This window comes from Mercenaria mercenaria, chromosome 7 (genome assembly GCF_021730395.1).
Source record: "Mercenaria mercenaria strain notata chromosome 7, MADL_Memer_1, whole genome shotgun sequence".
In the NCBI taxonomy this organism is placed as follows: Eukaryota; Metazoa; Mollusca; class Bivalvia; order Venerida; family Veneridae; genus Mercenaria; species Mercenaria mercenaria.
This window is the reverse complement of record NC_069367.1, coordinates 82,858,205-82,872,368: the sequence shown is the minus strand read 5'-3', so window position 1 is coordinate 82,872,368 and position 14,164 is coordinate 82,858,205.

The window sequence follows — 14,164 nt, the reverse complement described above, 5'->3', positions numbered from 1 at the left end:
TAGAAAACTATTTTGCAATATATTTTAGTTTATATGGTTGAACCCTATAAATTGTATGTCGTCACAATACACAGTGATCCAGCTTTTTGAAACGATTTTTTATTTTGTATTCTAAGACAGAATGATCGTGCAAACACAAAGGAGATAACTCTTTCATGTAAGGAAAACCGAAAACTCTTTTAAGAAATAAGATTTTTTTTTTTATTTTATACATCTTCATTGGCTTATTCTCTAACTATTATATCTGTTTCGTTTTATTTCGTATCAAGAAAATTTCTAAAACTAAAATTCAAAACTTTCATTTCATATGCGTTACCATAGCAACATAGATACAGCTTTGCATTTTTTGGATTTATAGTAATTTAGCGAGTTATTTCACGTACTTAATGAAATATTAACTTTTTAAAATAAATAATTTTGCTTCTATATCTCCTTACATATTTAGTGGGTTTTTTTTGTTTCGTATACGAAATGTTCTTCTTGTTGTGTGACATTCGTATGAAACAAAACCTTCGTCGAATAAATCTTACAAGTTTCCATTTTTTTCATATTTTCGGTGATTTTTTTATTTTAAATATGTAATGAAGTATCTTCATCAAGTAAGTTGAAAAAACGACAGTGCTAATTTTACTTGAATAAATAATATACGAGTTGAATATTACTAAATCCTTACCACATAATTAAACACGTACCCACAGAAATGTCCCCGGAACTGAGTTAGATCGGTATTACAACTATGGAAGCATATCTATGTAGTTTATTCAACTTAATTTAATCAAAAACGTTTCCTTTGACACGAAACTATAATATCGATATGAGTAGCACGAAATATACATTAGCGTATGTAAGATCATTACGGAAGGAGTGACATGAAAGGCATGTGCAGTTTCCCACCAAAATGTCCTCATATATGTAACGTAAAATGCTTCCGAATTCCTGCAAAAGACTTTTGGTTATAGATGAAAGAATTTTTTTTTATTTTACGCCATTATGTTATATTCCAATTACAATTGTTGCATTTATATTATATATTGCGTTTATATTAAAATCAGTTTACAAGACGACCTGGGATATACCCAAGTAGTAACATTTGTATGCGCGCATGAAGACATTTGATTTTATTCTAATGGTATTAAACACTGAATTCATTAGAGCGGTAGGTATAAATTGTTCACAAAATAACAATAGGTCATGGTTGCATAATGAGAAGCAGATGCCCCGACTTTCCTCTAGATTACCGCTTTTCCTTTCTTCAGATAGAAAGACAGACAGATTGGAGACGAAACGGCTGCATCGATAAAGAACCGGCATAGTTGCTCAGTACGCACGTGTTAGTCTAAGAAACAGCTATGCACGTTCCCACGTAATAGCTAATAAGTGATCTCTATAGTAAGTTTTCAATCATGCCGAGTGATATGTGCGCAGAGGTATTTTATACTAATACGTGCGCAAATGTTTAATACTATTACGTGCGCACGTAACGTAATTCTTATTACGTGCGGAAGTAATAGATATTATGTGAGCACGAAGTAATTAATACGTGCGCACGTTTTAGTATGACAAAAACATCCATGTCCCCCTCTGTGATACCTTAACTACATGTATATACATTCCTCCGTTTTTTTTTTTTTAAATCATTACAGTTATTCTAGAAAAGAGAGAGAGAAAACATAACACCTGCATATGTGCCTTGTAGGACCACATTTGTAACAGATCGCATTTGTAACAGATTTCGTACGTATGCGATCGCATTCGTAACAGGTAAAATGTGCTACGAATGTGTTTGTCCAACATGGGGGTTGACATGAGAAGCACAAATGTATCATGTTGAGTTTTATACTGCAAATGTTCAATGAGTTGGTTGTCATCGCAACATCATTAAATGACTGCCATAAGCACCATTAAAAAGTTAGCATCGTCGTTGTCGAGGTCAATGACATCATAAAATTATTTGAGCCGCATCATGAGAAAATGGGCCTTCGGGAATCTTCGAGGCTTTGCAACCATTGTGGGCCCAGATCAGCCTGCGCATCCGCGTATTCTACCTGAATATGAAATTTTATGACCCTGATTCAGATGCATAAATGCACAGGTCAGCCTAAATATAGACTTTCCGGAAATTCACGAAAATGTCCGAATGCCAATTTTTCCGTGACGTGGCTCAATTTTTGTAATCATTTCTGCATCCACTGCCACTACCACTTTAATATGAATTCAGGGGCGTAGCGTGATCAGTTTAGATGTTACTCAAGGGAAGAGTGTTGGGGAGAGGATTAATCCCCTCCTCCGGCTGGATCCGGGGAGCCTCCCCTATGGAAACTTTAGAGCAAACCTAGAGAAAGCAGGGTGGCTTCTGGTGACTTTTCTCACCAAAACTATGCTTCCTCAGTTTTGAACAAAATATTCACAAACGGCTCGGAATGTAAAGAAAGGTCTATATAAGTTGATGAACGATATAAATCGGGGTCGGTGAGAGGGGTGGGACTGGCATTTTGGAAGGACTTGCACTAGGCTGTTTATTTATTCAGGACAAAATTTGTTATTCACAGATTAAGCAATATGAGCTCTTTTTCCAAACTTATTTGTTGTATACAAAATTTACATTCACTATACACTTTACTATGGAAAGACAAAAGCGTTAAACATTGCAGTAATAATATCAATGACGGCCCTTTCCGCGAGATTGTACGCGTAATCTGACGTCCTTCACCAAAAACATAAACAAAATGGCCTCGTTCCAAACATTCTTTCAAAATTGGACGCCAAAACATTCAAAAAGAACATTTAATTATAGCTTTAACAATTTTTTCTGACGTCAAAGACCACAACTGAATGATACGACTGTATAAATTATCACTGGAGTTAAACATAAATTTTAAATAAAAACCAGGAACTGTATTTTTATCAGAAGGCGAATTATAGTTGAACGAGGGCGGGTCTTTTTTACTGTGACTAAAAAATCGATATCCGTTTTGACATTTATTTTGATTTTCTGATACTCCTAGAAAGCAAATCAGTTATTTTTGTAGCAGGCTGTCGTAAAATTGGATGGTATTTCTGTGCGTTTATATGGGCATGAACCACACTGGAAGGCTTCTTGCAAATCAATCAAAAGAATCGCTAGCTAGCGTGATATGAATTTGCAAGAAGTCCCAAAAAATAGCATTCAATTCTTAAATAAAGTACACATGTGTGCATACGTGTTACAACGGAATATATGCAAATCATCTTGCAATAAATACTCTAAACTGCCTAGGAACTGATTAGACTGCTGAGGACAAACTTTGACTTATGCACAATTTCAAAACAGGAACAAATGAAGCTATTTCAATAGATTTTTATTTCATTCTTCAAGTACAAATATTTAATTACTAATGTCGTCTATACATTTCCTTTATTATCGTTTCGTGAACTTAGGTTTTATATTTCAGCCTAAACATCTGTCACAAGACTTTTGTCTCTGTATCATTATTTACTTGATTTCCAAGGATGTAGAGATACATTTTTTTGAAAATCAATGTTCATGGCAAGGACGATTGTTATATTAAAATGCAACATGCAACTTGTAAAGATTGTAAACATGCAACTGATGGCTAAAATAGCCTTGGTCTAGAAATCTATATAATGCTTACAACATTATTCTTTAACTGCAATATCTAAAAGAGAATTTACCGTAAATGCTGGTTATGAGCATTTATTACATATGTGTATCCTAGGTTTAAAGAAATCGAGGTATTACCGTATTTCAAAGGTATTGAGGTGTAGGATGTATAATTATTTCATGCGTTAAATAATTTTAATTGATGTATTTTTCCTGCAATAAATTTTGGGAAATGGGTGTCAGGGCATAAGAAGAAGGTAACTGGTGTTGAAACTTTGTTTGAAGTAGGGATGAGTAGGTGCCTCTTAGCATAATGAGTCAGAAAGTATATTCATAAGGTAGAAATTAATGAATTGATCGTTGATATGACTGCTGTTGAGTGTTATACTATGGCAATGCGGATAACAAAGCCTAAATGTTAATTTATGAATTTGTTCTTTTTGCTCCCGTTGATTCTAATAGAGCAACAGCAGTCTGCCGTCACAAAAAATTATAACAAAGTCAAGGACCAAGACAACAGCATACTCATATGCTATGACATTGTCCCTACCTCCATACCGCCATACCTACTCCTGATCAGTTTTTTATTTTTTTTTATTGCTTCTGTGGAGTTTTTAGCATTTTTATTTTTTATTTTTGGATCTTAAATGATACTCAGCTGAGTAACCGAGTATGCCACGCTACGCGCATGAATGATTACAACTTCAGCTACTTCTACTGTTACCTCGACTTGCTGAAATGTAGACCCACATGCTCAGGTCACTGGTTCGAACCCGTTGGCGACATACATTTGTAGCTATCTTTCGTCATCTAGAGCTGTTTCAAGTTGGTTGACAAACAGGAAGCTGCTATGTCACGGGACAAATTATATACAACTTGTCATGGACGGAGTCGTTAGCCTTAAGTCTAGGAGGGCCCGACCTTGTGCTGCGAACTAATGTCTACGGGATTTTAAGAAAATACACCTTATTTTCTAATTACCCTCACCCCACTGAGTCCGTCTGTGAGGCACATGTAATAGGCCTTCTTTTATTATAATCCCGCCGTGAAATAGCGGAGTCTGTGCGTTCGTGCAGTTATATATATAAGTTCATGTCCTTGGTGTAACTTGCCCATTCATAGTCAGATTTTCAAATTATTTGGTACAAATGATCAGCATGTATAGAAGTTGTATTGAGATCATGATCCTTATTGCTACATGTGTATATCCAAGATCAAGTTCACAGATTTGAACTTAGATTTGTTTTGTTATTGTGTTGTAATATATATGTTTGTGCCCGGATCATAACCCGCTTTAGTCAGATTTCCAAATACTTTGGTACAAATAACCACCATTTATTGACAATCTGTAGTGATCATATTACACCTATTACTGCAAACGTCTCAAATTTTGGGACCCTGTAGAATGGTTTTGATGAACATTATCTTTGTTTGTTGGATTCAGAGCGCCTGTTTTCAACAGTATTCAGGTAATACAGTTTCGGGCAGTTAATCTTACCACTGATCCTAGAACGGACCAGTCCAAGATGGTGATGATGATTATTATTATGATGATGATGATAATGACGATAAAAATGTCAGTAATATTAAAATCATTACAACAGTATCTTTATGTTAGTAACCGACAACGTCCCAGCTTGAAACAACACTGAATGGCGAAAATAGCAACAGATACGAATAGTTTTCACCCGGTCTCGAACGTGTGTCCCTCGACACTCTAGTCGATGGTAAGTTCTTCACATTAATTTCAATTGAAATTATACCCTGGCTCATATACGAGTTTACACTCATATGTTCGTTTACGGGTCTGGTAAAACGCACCGATACACGTAAGGTATTAACTGGGTGGATGAGAGGCACAATATCTCTGGAAATTCCGGCCCTGACTAGGAATTCAACCCGCTCCGCCGGTTTCGTAATCTGCAAAACTATCCGCTGCACCAGCCTCACCGATTGAGTTACTCTTGCTGCTCCTACAGAGATACAAAATAAGAGTGTTTCCATACGAACTCAGACACCAGGCCTGGCAAGAAAACTCTCATAGTAAATATAATCCAATAGAGTTCACGTCAGGGTTTTAAGTTGGACATATTTCATTTGTTGTGAGTTTAAGTTTTTTATGTTTAAAGCAATGCGAATTGACAAAGATAAACAAAACGAAAACGAAAAACCTATCTTGCAGCGAGCCCGCGGACACTGACGACATCAGGATCAGAACAATTGCCATTAGCAGTCCTAGAATAGTCAAGCTAGTCACTGTTTTTAAGTATACATAGATGTATATATACCCAGTGTTCAGCTTTAACAAGACTTTCTACGTTAGTTGAGACTGCCTTGATCTTGATTTTCGAGTGCACTTTATTTGTTGTTGAAGCGATACAACCAGCGAATTGCCGATTATAAAAGATGAACAGGGATTGCATGTGGTGTATCTTCCCCTTTAATCATACATATTCATAAACATGTATTCACGCATTTAATAAAAATGAAATCTTACAAACCAAAACCTATATGGGAAATTTATTAGTGACATGTACATGAAGTACTATGAACAGACCAGTCATGATAACCGTTCGGTATTCTTGCCAAGTTTAATTGCCAGATAACCAACCAGTACCAAGATATTAACCTAACCGGAAATATCTCTCTAATCAACAAGAGGGCCGTCATGGCCCACTATCGCTCACATGAGTAATACTACACTATACATGTTATTAAATGTGCGATTTTGCCATTTTAGGGGTCATAATTCTTAAGACAAATAGCGTGATATGGCTACTCTTCGAGGAAAAAAGATATATAATTCCTATGGTATATAATTTCTACGCAAGCTTGGTCAAAATCAAATCATAAATGTGATCTCTGTCATGTTCACAATGCTAAAATCAGCAAATTTTGTCATTTAAGGGGCCATAACTCCAGCACAAATGTTGCTATATAGGTGGTTTTCGTAAGGAACCGGGATGTTATAGATATATAACTTTTATACAAGTTTGGTCAAAATGAAATAATAAATATGGCCTCTATTGTGTTCACAAGACTAAAATAACAATTTTTGCCATTTCAGTCATAACTCCGAGATAAGTGGCGCGATATGGCTGTTTTAAAAGGAAGTAAGATCCTATATAAGTTTAATGAAAATCAAGTAATAAATGTAGTCTCCATTGTGTTCACAAGCAGCATTTTTTACCAATTCAGGGGCCGTAACTCGAAGTCAAATAAATGGTGCAATATGGTTGTCTTTGAAAGGAACATAGAACTTATAGATATATAAGTTGTATGCATACTGAGTCAAAATGACAAAACATGTGGTCTTAATCGGGTTCACAAGGCTAAAATCAGTAATTATTGCCATTCCAACTCCTAGAAGAATAAGGTGATATGGCTGGTTTTCGAAAGGAACCGAGATATAGATCTATATTAAGTTCTGTGCAAGTTTTGTCAAAATCAAATGATAAATGTCTCTGTCATATTCGCAAGAAAAATGTGAACGGACGGATGATCGCAATAGCTTACTTTGTCACTTCGTACAAGTGAGCTAAAACATGTTACAAATGTGTTTCAGATGTAAAAATGCACTTTTTTGTTCATTTTTCCGATTGAAAATGACATGTGACAAATGTGATTAGATGTCACATCAAAAATCGGCATCGATCACATTCGTCACAAAAAATGTTACATATGTGCTTGATTTCTGTTACGTATGCGATCTCATTTGTAACACGTGTTACATATGCGATCGCATTTGTAACACCTGTTACAAATGCGATCTGTTACGAATGTGGTCCTACATGCCTTCATTTCAAAAGCGTATTAATTAACAGTGCAGAGAGCCTAGGAATGAAAAGTCGAAATTGATTTATATAAGTTGTAGAACTTGCTTCACAAGCTCAATAAGGCCACCGCAGATTTGCGGATCGCAGGATCGCGAGTGCGATTCCCGGGCGAGGTTTTTCTTCTACGTGACGATTTGATAAGGGGTATTGTGACTATAATCATTAGTCCTCCATCTCATAATCATGTGGGGAAGTTGACAATTACTTGCGGAGAACAGGTTTTTACTGGTACGGAATCCAGGGACTCTGGTTAAGTTAATTGTCCGTTACTGTTGAAAAACGGCTTTAAAACACAAAACAAAACAAATCACAATAAACCTACAATGAATTATTAAAAACAATAATAAAATGACGCGTCTTTCGATATTTTAGATATTCTTTAAACACAAAATATTATAGCTTAGCTATTTTGTTTTTAAAATGGTTATAGAATCTATAGGGATTTTAGCTTTTTTTCATAAAATAAAATATTTCACACTGGAAATGACATGTCAGTGACATTAATTGACTCAACATACATTTGTTTATGAAACTTCGTACGGCGATGAAATGGAGTATTTTAAAATTGATGAAACAATTCTGAGTTGTTGACTTACTATTTTTCATACGTCATAAAAAAGAAGTATAAAAACACATGTTTATAATTTTATCACAGACATACAGTAAAGGATAATTGACTAATTATAGAAATAACGCGGTTAAATGGTTTAAAATATTTTAACTCGCGGCTAAAAATATAAAATCTAAATATGGTTTGCAATTATCAAAGAATAGTACTTTCTGTCGTTTTTGCCAGAAAAAAAAGTTTTACAGGATTTGTTGGGAATCGATCTCGCACACCACTCACACCAGGCATAAAATAATTTCATTTCAGCCGTCGTGTGTACCGATTGCATCACAGAGACTTATGTGCAGTCTATGTCATATTTTTTACATAAAAGATTTATCTACATGTGTCTACTAGTTGCGGTGTGCATGAGTTATCTTTCTTGTCTCTATAACATTTATGTAAACAATAACAATTTTCTTTTTAAACAAAAAAATCAGAGTGGGATTAGCATTGCAAGGGCATAACATGACATTCTACACAATGAATACCTTAGAACAAATATATAAGATGCTACACAGGTCAGGCCGGTTAAATGCATAATGTCGATCACTTGAAATTCATCTTGAAAAGGTGGTTAGTTTTAGTTTATTTACATGGTTTTTAATTTTCCCACGACTTCTCGGCGATTCACTGCAAAAAGTATTACTGCGCCGGACGAAAGGTAACTCTAATAAACAACGGGAGACAACTTAGGTGTCAGCACGTGTATGATTTTTAAAAAAACATGTCGATGATTATAATTTCTTATCAAATAATGAATCCTATTCAGATATTCGTCTTTAATATTAGAAAATTATTAATTTCTGTGGATATTTATCAAAAAATATTACTTACAGTGGGCTACTTTGCGCATCAAACTGGTTTCCGCTTCAGTGCAAAATGAATCAATAAAGTCACTTATAAACCGACTGATACTTACATCAGTGTAAGTATAGTTGTTGTTACAACATTATACTTGTTCATTACGTTATGAGATAAAGTTTATCTTGAACTGCATAATCCATTAAGTATAGGATAGACAACGAGTGCCGTTGTCTACGGGATATATACAACGAGCAAAGCGAGTTGTATATATCCCGTAGACAACGGCACGAGTTGTCTATCCGATTTAGACCACGTGACATAAAAACTGCAATTATTGAAAACTCTTCCAAGCGTTCTATAGAAATTAGGATTAACGTGTTTTTATAAGAGTGATATTATCTTTGTACCGTTAGCGCTTATTTGTCAGTAGGGCATATGAAAGAATGCAGGTTATTTGTATAAATTCAGTTTTACTCAAATACCGGTTTTACTAAGATTTAACGTTCATTAACACTTTGAGTCATCTGCAGTCACAAATGCTAAACAGTTAAATATGGATTTCTCAAAAATACTCAAAACTGAACTGCATGCTGAACAATTAGTTTTTGTGAGGAGCATGTTGGCGAAACACGATGACAGATACGTTGATTCAAGAAGATAGCCAGGTTCCGAAACTACAAAAAAAGGCTGACAGCAAATCGGAGGTAAACATGTTGGATAAAAAAAATATTGTTGTTTGAAGTAATCTGGTATTTTAAGTATGGACTAGTGCTTACTGGTAATATACATAATCACATACAAATTATCAGATTCTATTAGAAATCACTTTTCAACAATCGGTGTAAAGTGACAAAATAATTATGGTTATATTAATTTTTTGTTCTTATTTAAACAGGAACCAGTGACGGTGTTTATTTATCTATTTATTTAGTAAGTTAGTTAGATAGTTATTTAGTTATTTTTTTTTATTTATTCATTCTGTTTATCAGGATATAGTTTGTGCTCGTAGGACTACGAACACCTTTTACTATATCGTGCCCTTCTTGTAAGAATGATGTAGTTGTTCTACTTTCTAACTGGGCCAAGTTGTTCGAAACTTTAACGGGCTGTAATTTAGTTTAGTTTAGTTTAGTTTATACTAATTTGTTTTAGCTCGATTGTGATTAAAGCTTTAAGCTTATTGTAACCACTCTCGAGTTCGTTTCCTATGAAAACCAGTACTGGGGTCATATGAGAAGTCATGGTCGTGACCCCAATGATGCTCGAACCCACGACCACTGCATTAAGCTGTTAAACTAACCGCCTGCTAAATTTCTATTCAAGATACTGGTCTTGGTGGGTAGGAAACACTATGTATTATGTTTTAATTTTACTGTAAAGATGATTTAGTGTTTATAATCCTTAACAAGTACATTTGATTTTCTAAGTTTTCTAAACTGCCGAAGTCTACTGATAAAGTTAATCGACCGTTAACTCAATCGCCTGTAAGGATCGTGCTGACATGTCTATTTTATAACAAGTGAACATAAAAAGTTACAACTGCTGGAAACGTTTCAGTGAATGTGTAAATTACGTTTTTACCCAATTGGTTCTACACTACAAATATGTAGTTTATTGTAATTCAACTTTATTGATATCCAATTTCATGGGGTCATTTTTACGATATTAATATTTAGACGTTGTCAACTGAATTTACCTCCAAGTCAGTCATATTTTTTATCCCATTGATAACTGGTGAGAATATTGCAAGGTCATTTAACTCCGGCGTTAGCCTGTATTGTTAGATTGTAAATTGGCACGAAATTCACGCGTTTTTTGCCCAAGTTTCCCCCGATATATATACAACGCTACTGTTGTATATGAAATATAGACGGGTACAAGTCTGCTTTGCGATTGGCTATTTACGGATTATCGTGGTCTAACTACGTTTAGATGATATTGCATTTACAACTTATCTAACTCATGTCTTATAGATATTTTAAGACCTCTTTCAATTATGAAAGTTATATTGATGTGTTACATATTAAAAAATAGATATCATTTTGTTGCATTTAGAACATTATGACATACCGTAATGATTGAGAAGAGCAGACACATTGGTATAGAAAGAGAGCAAAGGTTCTGTTTCTTTTGTGAAAATAAAGTAGAAAATGAATACCAATTCTTATTGGTTTGTCCGTTTAATAAAACTATTAGATCAACATACATAAAACATTATTTTACTAATCATACCTACATAAGTTTAAATTCTCTGTGGTCAACAAAAAGTGAAACACTTCAGAAAATCATTTCTTGGTAATTTGGCATTGTAAAATTCAACATAAACTACTTAGTTTATGCAAAATTTATTTTAGGTCCATTGTGAAGCAAGGTTTACAACTTATATTAATCACTCTCCACACCTCATTCCTCATGGAATCCATCGCCATGAGAGTATGAGAGAAGAGGCCAGTTTCCCATTTTTAATGCTGAGCGCCAAGCAAGGGAGCTACTGGTACCATTTTCCTTTGGTATGACGCGACCGGGGATTGAACCCACAACCTCCCGCACTTGAAGCGGACGCTCTACCACTAGGCTATCAAGGCGGTTATTAAAAGTACTTATTCATCATGTCTCATAATATTTATCTGCAAACACATGATCGAAGTTCTTGTTATGAAATAAATATACATTATGGTAAATGGTACTTTACTAATGCTTATGAATTGATTTTACTTATCTCTTGTTCGTCATATACTATACACTGTGTGCAGTCACACACACACACACACGCACGCACGCACGCACGCACACACACACACACACACACATTTGTGTTTATTATTTATAAATATATTATATATGTGAGGCCTTAAACGCAATAAACTAGTTTGAGTTTGAGTTATTTAACGTGTCCCGTGTATAGCACCGCGAAGCCGTCGTTCCTAAGAAGTCTCTTAATTATGCGAGAGACACTCAAGTGCATCTGAAAAATTTCCAGTGCCTGAATCAGGATTCGGATCCCAGACCTCTGGATTGACACTAGACCATCGACCCAAAAATTGACTAATTACTCTCTTCTGGTTTGTTTTTCCGCAATGAACAGCTTTTATTCCTTTTTTAATTTAAAAAGAATGTCCTTGATTATTATAGTAGCACTTGTTATTGATGTTAAAATTCCACTTTTGGACATGTTTAGTAATAGCAGATAACGACCAAAATACTTTCTCTTGTCAGAGAAGGTCCTGTAAGATCAATTGCTACTTTTTCCATGATCCGTCGGGTAAACGAGACATCGTTACTTGTGGAGGTTTTGGTGGGTTTTTGATTTCATTTGACAAGGTTGACAGTATTGAATATGCTTTTCTACATCTTTGTCGATATTTGGCCACCATACCTTGTCACGGAGTAATTATTTTGTGCAGGCGCTAATTTACGGGGTCTCTAAAGTGACATGTTACGCACTTTTATCCACTTAGGTAATGTGAGACTTTTTTTTATTTCGTTTAAACGAAATCATTTCGTTTAAACGAAATAACTAATTCGTTTAAACGAAATGATTTCGTTTAAACGAAATAACATTTCGTAAAAACGAAATGATTTCGTTGTAACGAAATAACTATTTCGTTTAAACGAAATAGTTATTTCGTTTAAACGAAATAAAAAAAGTCTCACATTAACTAAGTGGAAAAAAGTGCGTAACATGTCACTTTAGGGGCACCGTACTAATTCCAATACTAGGACATCTCTGTGTAAACCAATACTATTTCCGTGAAGAGCAATTGATTCTTTTACAATAAGTTCATTCTTGACTTTGTGAGATACATGTATATTTAGTTATGCAGATTGTGACCATTTTTCTGTCTTCAAGGATTGTTTAACTAGATTTATTGTCTTGTAATTTTCGGATCTGTCCTCGACTTCGTTTGTTGTTAACGGAATTAAAAGAGCTTTATATAATGTGTAGATCGGTATCTGCACATAAAATGTCACATGTTTTAATTGCGTTTCGGCTCAGCAGATTAGAAATATTTAAGAAGCCTTGTTCATATTTTACCGTAAATTGATTTGCTTATAGTCGGAGGATCCAGTTTTGTATTCCTGGTGGCGCATTGTGTAGTTTGAAAACATTTTTCTTTTAATGTTTGACGGAACTGGCGGAGAATTCTGTACTAAAGACAGTTATGAGATTCCACTGGTACTGAGCTGTTGTGATGTTTGTCTTCTGCCTTATGGCCTAGGTATTTACATGTATCATAAAATCTGATTATCATAGATATTTTAGTCACATATTTTGCAGTATAATCATTTGCTTCTGATATTTTAACCATCTATATGTTTTCCGCATTTACATATATATTTTAGAGATATTTTACAATTTACTTTTCAGTAAAACCCCTTCTAGGCGATATATGACCCTTTTTAACACAACTCATTCACTCACTGCCTCGTTAGATCCATACTTGCGTTTCTCTTTATACCCTGCCTTCTAAAACCAATTGCGTACATGCATTTATGGATTTGTTTCTATAATATTGACTTGATCAAAGGTAATGGAAGGTTTGCTGGAAGCACAGAACACTCCAAACACGGCCATTGATACATGCATCGCAAAGAAGGTCCCATACAAAAAAAGGAAGCTGCAACGGAACAATATTGTAGACGGGTGGTTCCTTAAAATATTCAACAACGAGTACATTGTATAGTTTGTTTGCAAAATACAGAAAAATGGTGGTGGGGGGGGGGGGGGGGGGGGGGGGGGGGGGGGGGGACGGTGTAAGGGTAAAGGGTAGATAAAAGGGTCGGTGGAAAGTAGGAAAAAAGCAAGAATAGATATGAAATCATTATTATTCACGGGGGATTAATTTTCGTGGATTTCGTGGTCGAGTTCAACTATGAATTCAAGTCCAAACGAACAAATTGTGCCCACGATATTTTTAACTGTACGTAAAGTCGGCTAAAAAAAAACAAAAAAAAAAAAACAACAGCCGTTTGATCTGATCCGTAGTTGTATGCATGCGGCAGTACTAGCCTGCAGCTTTCGTGTAGTTTATGGAGGCTCCATCAACGATAAACTTAGGTATGCGTGGAAACAAAACCGACGAAATTTTTTTTAGAATTTTTAGAAATGTTCACGTGGTTTGCTTATGACATGCTTGTCAAAGTAAAAGTAGATACTAAAAATAGAAGTTTGACGTAGCGTCACGTGCCAACCGCACTATAATACGGCTGTTATTTGATTTTTTTTCGGTCCCGCTATCCAATGTTACGGTGCCCCTAAAGTGACATGTTACGCACTTTTTTTCCACTTAGGTAATGTGAGACCTTTTTTTA